The sequence below is a fragment of the Oreochromis aureus genome, linkage group 11, assembly GCF_013358895.1.
Source record: "Oreochromis aureus strain Israel breed Guangdong linkage group 11, ZZ_aureus, whole genome shotgun sequence".
In the NCBI taxonomy this organism is placed as follows: Eukaryota; Metazoa; Chordata; class Actinopteri; order Cichliformes; family Cichlidae; genus Oreochromis; species Oreochromis aureus.
The window spans coordinates 29,038,861-29,050,803 of record NC_052952.1 but is presented as its reverse complement, the minus strand read 5'-3'; the positions used below and the strand labels follow the sequence as shown (position 1 = coordinate 29,050,803).

At 37.5% G+C, this 11,943-nt stretch overlaps 1 long non-coding RNA gene across 1 annotated transcript; it reads left to right on the top strand.

The window, feature by feature from the left end:
• The first annotated feature begins 8,812 nt into the window (after positions 1-8,812).
• Positions 8,813-9,168, top strand: LOC120442826. Its single transcript, XR_005614958.1, has 3 exons — positions 8,813-8,837; positions 8,968-9,047; positions 9,152-9,168. It is a non-coding gene; the product is annotated as an uncharacterized LOC120442826 (long non-coding RNA).
• The last annotated feature ends 2,775 nt before the right edge of the window (positions 9,169-11,943 follow it).

Genomic DNA, 11,943 nt, shown 5'->3' with positions numbered 1-11,943 from the left:
TAATTTATGTTTGGTTCAAACTCCATTCCTGCAGCCGCAGATTTCCCAGCATGTGCAGAAGAAAACAGCAGGAGTGTCTGTGTCAGAGCTTTTCTGTCAGAATTCAAGGCTACAGCCAGTGTGACTCACTGATGTTTTTCTTGAATGGTTTAATAACATATAGTATATAGTACTATGCAAAAGTTATCTATCATTTCTTTATATTTTGCTATTAAAATTGCCTGAACGCTCTTAGTCAGCTTTCTTTTAAGTTCTTTAAGTAGTCTTCAGGAATAGTTCTCCAGGATTCTTGAAGGACATTCAAAGATCTTCTTTGCCTTTTGCTCTTTTCTCTCTCAGGATGATCCCACATTGCTTCAGTAATGTTAAGGTCCGGACTGTGGGGAGACTAATCCATGACTGATTGTGTTTCATTGTGTGTTTTTTGTATACAGGTATGCTTTTACTTCACTGGCCGTGCCTTTGGGATCATTATCAGGCTGAAAAATAAAGGTGTTGCCAATCAGTTCCTTTCCAAAAAGTACCATCAAAATCTGCATTCAATCAAAAATCTACAATTTGGATTAATAAAACTTGTTGCTGATGAGTTTCAGTAGAGTTCTTGTGTAATTTGACATGCATCAGCTTTTTCTCCCTATTTCCCTTCCTTAACCTCCTAGGACCTGGCATCCACACATGTGGACATCACATTTTGGGTTATTTAGACCAAAATACTCAATTTTGCTCTACAAGGGCCTGATATCCACTTACGAGGACATTATACTGCTACTGTTCTATCAAAATTTTAAACGAATATCCTCATATGTGGCTCTCATTTTTCTTAAAAACAAAAATAAGGTATAAAAAAAAAAATATGGTCATTCTTTGTTTTTACATTCATCGGGCCCCAATATGCCCAAATATCAAAGAGAAATTAAAAATGCATGTCGTGGAAGAGTTCGGGTCTTAGGAGGTTAAGAATATCTTCTTGACACCCACCCTTCCACTGAAACCATTTCTAATGAGGCTTCGGTGCAAAGTAGGCAGCAGAACTGAAGCCCGATACAGCTCTCAGGCCCTGTGTCAGGCTCGATTTTTTTTCCCTTTTTCTTAAAGACATGACTTTGAGATACTTGTCATCTTCTGTTGATAGTTTTTTAGGCCTGTCACTTTTATCCTCCACATGTCCAGTTCTATGTGTAAATACTTACGCTATTGTGTACTCCACACACGGAGAGATGCCAAACTGCCTTTCACTGTTCTTGTAACAGCGACAATAAAAAGCTATTCTATTCTATTCTATTCTATTCTATTCTATTCTATTCTATTCTATTCTATTCTATTCTATCGATGTTTTTAAAGGACACTGCAGACCATGCTGAGATATGCCAGGTTTTTGGCTAATGTGTCCATCAAATAGTGTTATCCTTTTTTTACTCTTTCCTTTTATCCTTTTATCCTTTTTTTGTTGATACTGTTAACAAAATGGGATCAAATTATGTGTTTTTGCTACAGGCTCCTATTAACAATGTACCGTGAGATAAAATTTAAAGTGCTTTGCTAAGTTGTCAGTTATAGGAAGACAACACTCATTCACTCAGTTTTTAATGCTTGAATGACTCATAGGTCAGTCTTAAATAGCTTAACAAACTAAATACATTCCTTTGAAATGTATGGTCAAGTCTGGCTCCTTAGAAGCCAAATATAAAGAAATGAGAGGAAGCTCAAGACTTTTGCACATTACTTTATTTACTTTGATCTCTTTTTGCTAATTATTACATATGGGTATTATAGACCAAGCCCAACTTAGTGTGCACCCATATATAATTAATATAAACATGCAAATACTTGATTTTTTTGGCTCACAAAGAGATGTGGTGGTTGCTACCCGATCTGTCAACTATAACTCCTCCTGGACTTTAGATTTAAATTTAACTTTCTTGGCACAGCAATGTAGGCTATCCATCCATGTAATGTGTGACCCACACAAAATGGGAGCGGATGGGAGCTTTCTCTAAGAAAAGTACATCAAGCTGAGGCTGCAAAGGTTTCTGAGAGAGACCCCATGCAGAGAGCAATAACTGTACAGCAGGGGCTCTTTGTGTTTTATTGAACAGACTGCTGATGACGATGGAGATGGCTGCTAAAGACCAGTTCAGTAATAGTCACTTTGGACCCGTTTCACAAAAAAGAAATATAATGCTCCACCCTTCACAAATAATTTTGGCTTGTGAAGATCTGATAAATCTTTAAATCCTACAGAGCTCTCATATGCTGCAACACATTACAGTTCACACCTTTATTATCAGTCTCAAAAATCTACAGTAAGAAATTTCTACAGCCACAAGATGAATAATTAGCAGAAGAATAATGTTTGACAGAAGCTAGACTTTCCCAGTTTGCAGTTTTAAAAATAGGTTGTAAAACACTGGTGAGGACTTAATCACTAAACAATGCTCAGTGTCACAAACCTCCCATCACAAGGTAGCGTAAGCCTGTTTTCGGAAACATGAAACGTTTATTTAAAGGGTAAAGGCTGTTCCCTTAAAGTTCCCATAAACTTTTTAGTCTCTGAGGAAAGTTGTTGGCTATTAAAACATAATACAGCCAATACTGCCTTAATCCTTCATGACAGAGATTCAACAGGGTGCTTGAAACATTGACATGCAGTTGACACACAGTTGCTGCTGATTTGTTGGCTGAACATCCATGATGTGAATCTCCTGTTCTGTCACATCCCAAAGGTGGCCTGTGGGATTGAGATCTGGTGTCTGTGGAGGTCTATGTTGAGTACAGTGAACTCATTGTTATGTTCAAGAAACCGGTTTGAGATGATTTGAGCTTAGTGACATTCTGCGTTATCCTGCTGGAAACAGCAATCAGATGATGGACCCACTGTGGTTATAATTGGACGGATATAGCGTTATAGTGGTACTGGTATCAAGGGTCTGGATTTATGTCCAGAGAACTGCCACTCACTGGATATTTTATCTTTTTCAGACCATTCTCTGTAAACCCAAGAGATGTTTGCATGGGAAAATCCCAGTAGATCAGCTGTTTCTGAAATAATCCGACGTGTTCGTCTAACACCAAATGACATTTTTTCCCCATTCCGATGCTCAGTTTGAACTTCAGCAAGTTATCTTGACCATGTCTACATTATGTGCTGCGAAGTAATTGGCTGGTTAGATATTTGCATTAACAAGCAGCTGAACGTGTACTTGATGTGAGATTACATATAGAAATTTAAAACTGAAAGTTCATTCAGTTTTCATTTCAGAGGCATCGTTAATCACTGAAGCAATGACAGATGAAGTGTTAACCTTCATAATTTCACTATAATATCCTGCTAGCTGGGAGACCTTGGGTCTTGGCATTATCTAGCTGTTACTTTAACTTGTACAATCCACCTCAACATTTTAACAGAAAAAGCCGTTACAATAATTCAGCATCCTGACTCCCTGGATCCATGGGTTTAATCATAATGTATATTTAAATATTTTGATACAAAATTACAAATATGAAATTTTGCTGTGCTACCACAGGCTATCGCCAAAAAATATTACAACACTGAATTTCTGCAAGACGTTTTATATACTGATATCAACCCATGCCGAGGTGCTGCGAGTGAGTATACTCAGTGGCAAACCCTGAACTCTCTCTCCCCTTTTCAGTAATTAAAAATGTATCAGAAAGTGGAAAAGTCGAGCAGAGCTACATTCCACCTGCTGCCTGACTGCTGTAAAGTTAGGATGCATTAATGCCACTCTTATTTTTATGCATGTGTGATGACAGTTAATATCACCCACTGCATACATGAAAAGGTAATATTGATGTATATGAGTTAATTTCCACTGCCACTGTGACAACATTATGCAGCTTAAAAGGGAGAGTAATTGTGTGCAGTGCTTGTGTTGAACACAGACTAATTTGCGAGCGCTAATCAAGCCTCCAGACCCCCGAACACACAGACGAGGCTTATTTGGTCCCCTGCCAGTGCTGACTCCCAATCTAATCAAATATCACTGTGTAGGAAAAGGCACAGGTCCACCCTGCAATCCACAAAACCCCAAAGAATCAGATGCTAATGCCACATGTATACACCACAGGACTCCCCCAGAGAAGATGTATACATGTTCCAACATGTAAGAGCCCTTTTAGCGGCACCAGGGAGGGTTACAAAATATTAGACTGGGGGATTTAATGTTGTGGTATCGCTGTGTGGGATTGGTTTGTTAGTCTTGGGCAATTTCACAAGAGAATTACTGGCTCTATAAGTATTGAACAAGTGTTATTTAGAGCCCTGCGGCGTGATTTGTGCCCCTGTACAATGAGTTGTATTACTTCATTGAATTCTGTGATTGACTGTTAATTAGTTTGGTTAAGCTCAGTTCGTTCTCTGTGTCATCCTCAGCGATTCAAGACTCTTTTGAGGTTTCTGTTACAGCATTGTTACCCTCACACAGACCTCCACACTTTGCTTAAAGTAGATTTTTTACCATGTTTCATCAGCGGGGCTTTGTTTTTCATTCCCCTTGGAGCGAGAGGGGGGGTGGGAAGCACACATTTTTCACCCTAAAGGAGCACAAGGATGGAAAAAAAGCTATTTTTCTGCAACCGAGATGGAAGGGGAGAACAAACACTTCTATGAATCTCATGCAGCGTTTAATGACATCTTATGTGAATATGCTTGTTGTTGTTTTAGACAAATATTTTTAACTCTTCCGTATAACCCTGTTCCTCTAAAGTATCACAGTTAAATGGAAAGAAAGTCACCTTTGTGAACAACAATTTTTTTTGTTGAATTCGAATGTTGAGTTCTTTGAATAAAGAAGAGGAGGAGGGGGGATCGATTTGTGCGTCACTCTGAAAAAGTCATTCTGTTTTCAAGGGGTAAAAATAAGCTTTTATCCTGGCTATTGTTTTGGCTGTTCTTTGCTGGTGGAGAGAAATATTTTCACAGTCAGAAATAGGGGTACGGAAGGGGTACATTACTGTGCCCCAAGGTACAAAAATGACATTAAGACAGTCTAAGGACAAATATTGGACCTCGGGGTAACTATCTGTACCTTTTTTAGCGTCTGAAAGGTACATACATGTTCCTTAATTGTGAAAAGTACTTATTTGTACCCATTCTTTCAAAAGATAAAGTACAGGTTGATTAAGCTCTTTTTGATTAGAGGTTTTTTTTTTTAAATTCTTTTTGACAGTAATTTATTTGCAACTGCATTGATTTAAGCATATATTTTAGTGTTTTTATTTTATTTTTATTATTTTCATTGCTGTTGTTGTTTTTGTATTCCTGAACCCCCTTATTTTTAAGCTGCTTTAAGAACAATGAATTTATTTGAAAGAAAAAAAGTAAAATGCATTTAAACATTTTTTTTTAAGAGTGATTTTTTAAAAGTATAACTATTTGGATGAATTGCAAAAAAGCACCCTTATTGAACTCTGAGTGCGAGTTGAGCCCATCCTCACAACATCAAACAAAAAGTAGAAGAAGAAACTCAACGAATAGCTGGTGGATTCTAGAACTTTCTGTAAATGCAGCAGGTGCCATTTTGTTTTATCAACGGACGGAGATGGATTACGAACTTGCAAGTCCTGGTGTGCTCTGTTCACTTTCAACCGAGGAACTCTTAACAAAAATACAAGAGTGGGGCTTAGATGTCACCGAAGCTGAAGCTCAGCGTTTCAGAGGTAAGTTTTATTTAAAGAAAATGTAGCGTAATTACTAATTATTGGTTTAGCCTAGCTTAACGTATATTAGCAATTTAGCTAGTTTCGCACTCTCTTAGCTCAAATTATGTCTTTTACAAACGTTTTTACAAACGTTTCATGTGTAAAGTTGAGGTCACAGTTCTGTAAAATGAAAAATGTGTACACATAGTATTTGTATAAGTTTGAACTTATATATGTGGTTCGGCCACAGTCTATGGGTTCGGTAACCCCTGCGCAGCGGAACGGCGCGAAATTTGATTCCCTGGTAGCTGAATGCAGTTTACCGTTAGTGTATTAATGGTTTAATAAAATCACGTTTTTACATCCATTCCATGGCCATCAACACACATGGGCGGCTGAATATAACGTTTAAAGGAAATATCTTGACGCCGCACTTGTTTAAAATATAACAAGGGTGTTGCAGCTGGGGTTTGATAGTCGCGTTTTAAGCAATGTGGGAACTTTTTCAGCATGTAATCTGAGCTTGTAATACAGTCCTGCGGGTGTTATCGCTATAAGTAATCGGTCTGAAAGAACAGACGGCAGAAACTGTCGGAAATCTGGAGAAAGGAGTCACCTTAGTAGTGAATATTAACAAATTACAGCATTCTAGTCTTTTTTTTTCTTCCAAACTTGAAAGGGCACAAAAGCATGCTCAGACTCTGCTCTCCTGTGTCCAGTAGTCCCAAACAAACATCTAAATTTAAAAATGAAAACTTTGCATATCGAGAGGATTCACTCTAAAAATTTGGTTTATTTTATTTAATTTACTGATTTTTTTAATGAATATTTCTTTGAACTGAAAGAAGTTGTACAAAAGGTTTTAATGTGTGTGATATACGGTTTTTACCCATGTAAAAATGTGGTGATAAATATCCTTACATGGAATTTAGAGTTTGTACTACCATTTATCTTGCAGACAATGAGGTTGATGGTGACACAGTTGACTGCGGTCTTACTGAGACTATGGTTGCATACCTTTTCCAAGGATCCTTCAAAAAGCAGGTTAAATTCAACCAATTTGTGTCAAGGATGAAGGAATCTTCAGTGACGCTGACTCTACAGACTGTCTCTCCAGAAGACTGGCAACCATCTACTTCGTCAACTTCAATAAGGTATTTTCTTATTTATAATGAAGTTAGTATGTCTGAAGCATACATGTTGGCCGTTATGCACTTTTAGGATTTAGTTAATATGATCATTGTTTCTACCATATGTATTGTTACTGTAGTGTTTTATACTTCAATTCATGCAATAAATCAAACACTTAACTGTTTTCACAGCAATGAAAATACTTTGAGACTGCCAGCCTCTTTTGAAATTCCAAGATTTCCCAAAAATCTGCAACTGAAACTGGACAACAAAGAACCGTGCCATAAAAATCCAAGGGACAGACACACAATAATCAGAGTTCTATATGAAGCTGTGGCACAGTATACTATGTAAGTTAATCAGGGTAATGTTAGCTTGTTGCTTTAGAAAAGCTGAATCTGTCATATTGAAAATAAACGCTACATTACTAAGAAACAATAACTGACACTTGATAAAGTTTGTTTGTCAGCAGTTGCTCTAACACTTATGTTTCTTCTGATATTACAGGTATCCCACAAATTCTGAATATGTGCAAGCTGTGAAGACGCTGGTAATGAAGTATCCTTTCCTCAAGGATCGTGAGGGAAATGGTTATGTAAGTTAAATTTAAAATTTGCACAAGGTTCCTTCAAGATTACAAAGTAAAAGTGAAGCTTTTTTTCGATCTTGTTTTGTTAGTAAGACAATCTGTACCCTCTCAGTAGGTTTGTATGAAGTATGTTTACTGATTCTTTGTTGGGTGTATTTTGTGTAGATTGTTTTACAGTAACTTATGTTTCTGTTCAACAAGCACACATGGCATATGTCTTTGAGACGTAAATTCAAATCAGAGCGGGCACCACTAGTCGACAGTGAGGCAGTGAGGCGTTGTAAGGAGAAGTTTGGTTCTACGAGGAGAGGGCAGCCTAATAAATGTCAACGAACAAGTCAGAGAAATGTTTGTCAGGTTGGTGTGAGGGACATCTTGAGCTATAAAATGTTCTTGCATCTGTTATTACATCTAAAACTAAGGATTAGGGATGCAACTGTACCCCTTTTTTCAAACCGAAACAATACCAATACTTGGATTAGAGCACTTGCTAATACAAAGTACCAGTGCTAATACTTCTACCTCACAAAAATTATTAATTGGAAGGCGCTAAAAGAGGGTGAACTAGATTTAAAAAAAAAAAAAAAATTTTTAAATATGACTCAAAACTAAAATTTCAAGTTAACAATTAAGATTTTATGTGAAATTATTTCAGAGTTTCCATATTTTAAATATTGGTTCATGGTATCGGGTTAACTTTAACCGATACAAGTTCTTTGTGATGCACAGATCGTGTCAGCTCTAATTGTATATTTAGTCTTATGTTGGGTTTCTAATCTGTTTTGACTTTCTCTTCTCACTCTTGCTTTCTTTCAAGGGACCATGCGTCCAAGGAGAAGATTTATTATCCATAGACGCCCACTTAAAGGTCTTACAGTGCCAATATCAGAAGATGCAACCAGATACCATGGTGGTTCATAACCGTATGCAGCAAACGTTTGCTTGGCGGCAAAAAGAAATTGCAGATGGTATGCCTGTGGAGGATGTGTTGAAGAAGTACCCTTCTTAGGGATGCCTACTGGTGTAAGTCAGAAAGCTGAATTGAACTTGGAAATAGCTGTCACATTTAACATGTTTATAGTAGTAAATTTTATTTGCCCTTGACCTTGCTTTCTTCATCTGTCCCTCTTTCCTTTTTTTTTGTATGTTCATGTAACTTCTTACAGTATTGTTGTTAAATTCTATAAAAAATAATTATGCAGCACCATACATAATCAATATCAACTTTAGATTATTTCATTTTCATACACTGTTATTTTGTACTGAAAATGAATTTTTACTTGTAGCTGTGCAACGAACTCGGGTGGATCCAACCAACAACGGGTAATGTAAGCCAGCGATTTCGTGAAGGGCTCTCATGTGTTGCAGCAAAGGTGATTGACCTTACACGAGGAAAACCCCACTCTACCAGCTCTACCTTGATGCAAGAGAGAGGCTCTCACTGATGACCTACCAGGTATTTGCTTTTTTTTTTTTTTTTTTAACTTCAAGGCTTCCATTTTATATAATTTTTATAGGTAACTGGAAATGCCAGATAAAATGCATGGGTGATATTGTGGGGTTTTTTTGTTTTGTTTTTTTGGCAGATCTTGACACAAGGGCTGCACTTTTATTCCTGCCATACGTCTTCAAGGAGAAACTGGATCTCTTTGTCATACTTGGAGAGGTGTGTGTATTAAAATATTTAGTCTATACAAAAGGAAAACAAATGTATCTTTTGTTAAGAGACTAAGATATTGCTTTCCTCTACCTTCTCTTTTGACTTCAAAGGTTCATCCTAAAACCCCTATCCAACTGTTCAGCTACTTCATGAAGACTGGAAACCAGTGTTCTCCAGAAGCGCCCAAACATTGTGAAGTTGGATGGCAGTGAAGTGTGCAGAACCTCGTGTATTTTTGAAGGAATCATCTCTTCTTTCTGCTTGTATTTTGTCTTCAACCTTGCTTACCCAAAACATCTGAAGAACACCCTGATTTTTCTCCAAAAGTACATTGTGAAAATAGATGAGGGTGAGGACCGGCCTCTGCCAATCACAGTCACCAGACAAATAAATCTTCTGTATTGACCACCATGCCTCAGCCATATCAATGCTCCAAATGTGGCAGAAGAACCTTTAGTTTGATAAAGCTTATTCAGCACATAGGACTTATTCATTCCCATGATGCCAATTTTGATATAACTTGTGGACTCAGTGACTGCTGTTCTTCTGTTACACCAAAGTGTCATTATTTAATCCACTATGCAAGACTGATTGAAATGTTCGGCCCTCACGTTTGTTATGGTGTATGAGATTTGAAAGTAAGCACCAGTATTTCAAAACGTTGTCCCATAATTGTAGAAATTTTATGAACATTGCTACAACTTTGAGCAACAGACATCAGTTCAGACAGTGCTGGGAGTTTTCTAACAAAAGTTTACTTGGTGAATTTGAAAATGTTTTTGGAAAAAGTGTGACTACACCATTTTTGTCATTACCACTGGAACTGCAACAAGCACTGACAGTCTATTGTGGCTTTTCTGAAGTTGATAGTGCTAAGACCTAAGAAAGCTTTCCAGCGTGTGTCAGAAGTAATTGTGAACAGTGTCAAATACTGTGTAAGAGATGTGTTTGTCATTGATGTACTGCATTCAGAGAAGATTCCTCTGTTCTGGCAAATTAAGTACATATTTAATATTGACACAATGTGGGTCTTTTGTGGAAAAATTCTCATTCCTCTGTTATATGACAACCATTTTCATTCATACAGTGTTAAGAGTTGATAGTGAATGGACGTTGCTAAAACCTGGACAGGAAATTGATGTTGCAGCTTATGACACATACTCTGTTGATAACAGTCTGTATTTAAGAAGGTAATAAATGTGACAAGTATTTTTGACTTTGTATCTTCAATTTTTCAAATCTTGAGAGGAAAAATATAGGAAATCTGTGTGTAGATACTGAACCTTTAGAAAGACATTTTTGTACTCCTTTTAAGGGTTCTTTTTTGTACTTTATACTAAGGGTACAACTTTGTCCTTTAAAGTACAGGTTTGACATGTAAAAGGTACAAATTACAAGGGTACAAATCAGTACCCACAGTTTAGGGTACAGAACGGTACCTTAGAGGGTACCACCCCAGTGACAAGCCATTGTACCCCTATAGGTACATTTCTGTACTTTAATTTCTGAGTGTGCAGTGCTGTTTTAATTCATTTTTTGTTCCCTGTAATTATTGTTTGTGCTTCATTTTTTAAAAGCAAATGTTAATTTTGTTAATGTTTAATTTATTTTATAAGGTTAAATAAGCTGTGTAAAATACACTTTTGCTATTAGCTAACATATCATTATCATATGCTTATCATAAGGGTGATGCAGGTGGATCCTTCTCTTGTGTCTGGATTGTTGATTACCTGACAGGAAGACCACAATATGTGTGTCTTCAGCATTGTGTGTCTGACAAGGTGATCAGCAACACAGGAGCACCACAAGGGACTGTCCTCTCCCTCTTCCTCTCCACCCTCTACACCACAGACTTTAGCCACTGCACTCTAGGGCCAGAGTCGTCTCTATTTTCTGAGGCAGCTGAGGTCCTTCAACATCTGTCGGACAATGCTCAGGATTTTCTATGAGTCTGTTGTGGCCAGTGCTATCTTCTATGCTGTTGCATGCTGGGGCAGCAGGTTGAGGGTCGCAGATGAATAAACTGATCCACAAGGCCAGTAAAGTTGTGGAGATGGAGGTGGACTCCCTTAGAGTGGTGTCGGAGAGGCGGATGTTGTCCAAGATGAGGACAGTGCTGGATAATACCTCGAACTTGCTCCATGAGGTGCTGGCTACACACAGGAACACGTTCAGTGAGCGACTAAGATTACCAAAAAGCACCACTGAACGACACAGGAAATCATTCCTGCCCGTCGCCATCTCCCTGTACAACTCCTCCATCTAATACACTGTAAACACTGCAATAGTTACATCCTTTTTGCACACGCTCTACAGTAAAATAACAAATGACAAAATTCACAGGTAAAAGTTAAATGTCAATCATATTGTCAATATTCTTGATATTTATAATCACCTCTGTAATATTCTTGATATATATAAATGAGCAATTTGTATATATTAGTGCTATTTCTTAAATTTGTCAATTCGGCAACATACTGTATTATTTAATTAGTTTAGTCTGTTACTATTACTGTCTTGGAGCAACTGTAACCCACATAGTTTCCTTAGGGATTAATAAAATATTCTGATTACCATTTTACCATTGTCCATGAGCAGTGTTGGGTGTAATGCATTAAGAAGCATTACTGTAGACACAATACTTAATGTCATAATGTAACTAATGTAACATGTTACTGTACAAAATTCTGCAGATACATTAGAGTTACAATTAGGCTGTTACTTCCAGCAAACTTCCACTAAGGTCAGCTGATTTTAGTTCATGGGGAGGGGGGAACAGTGGGGTGGTCTACAGCTTTGGATCAGTGGAGACATGGACATCACTTTTATTTTTATTGCAGGAACAAGAGCACAATGGTGAAGTGGAAACAGCATCCAAGACAGAAACTTCCGCATTGTGCTG